This window comes from Nannospalax galili, unplaced genomic scaffold, assembly GCF_000622305.1.
Source record: "Nannospalax galili isolate Female #2095 unplaced genomic scaffold, S.galili_v1.0 scaffold18497, whole genome shotgun sequence".
Lineage (NCBI taxonomy): Eukaryota > Metazoa > Chordata > Mammalia > Rodentia > Spalacidae > Nannospalax > Nannospalax galili.
Genome location: NW_008339118.1, coordinates 2,320 through 3,062, shown reverse-complemented (window position 1 = coordinate 3,062; position 743 = coordinate 2,320). Strand labels below are relative to the sequence as shown.

Here is a 743-nt window from a genome sequence, read left to right as displayed (position 1 = left end):
TAAATTAACTCAGGAGAGGAATATGCAAGACCTCTGGAACACAGTAAAAGACCAAACTTGGGTCCCGGTGGTCAGTCTTTGGGCCCTGCAGCCATGCCGAAGTGGAGGTGCCTGTTCGCTGACACTGCCCCATTGTAGCTCAAGGTCCGCGTGGGCCCAAGAGAGCTGGGCCATGGCATCTTTGCCCAGCGCTATGCGCACGAGGTGTTCAAACAGACCAACAGCTCCATATCCAAGGGTCCCAGTCCCGCAGAGATCACACATGGCGCGAAGGCTGTTGCACGGTCCACCTGCCAGAGTCCCCAAGGCCTGGACCTACAGGGGCCCCTGGAAAGACAAGGAACAGATGTCGATTGGACCTGATGGGCAACTGATGAAGAGCGAAGCCCAGGCCTCAGAAGCTGACCTGCCCAGGGCACCCACTGCCTTCTCTTCATGCCTACTATCTGTGGCTGGGAAGGCAGTTTTCAGCCAGTGTGACTGGGCCCTGTGTGGACAGTGCATATACACCTGCTGGGGCTGCTGAGCTGTGGCCTGCATGCTGTGTGGCCTTGAAGACTACACAGATGTTTGTGAGAAGACTCTGAGCAACAGCTGCGCTATATTTGAAGACTGAGTGGCCATGGATGGCAGGACCCCCTGGATGGCACAACATTTTCTCCATGAAGAGGAAGAGAGTGACTTTTATACATTGTTTTGTACCCCAGCAACAGAAGTGAATAAATCCCTATTTGCAAAAATAA

The 743-nt window shown here is 53.8% G+C and overlaps 1 pseudogene; it reads left to right on the top strand.

The window, feature by feature from the left end:
* Nucleotides 1-93: 93 nt before the first annotated feature.
* On the top strand, nucleotides 94-616 carry LOC103734742 (annotated as a pseudogene).
* Nucleotides 617-743: the final 127 nt, after the last annotated feature.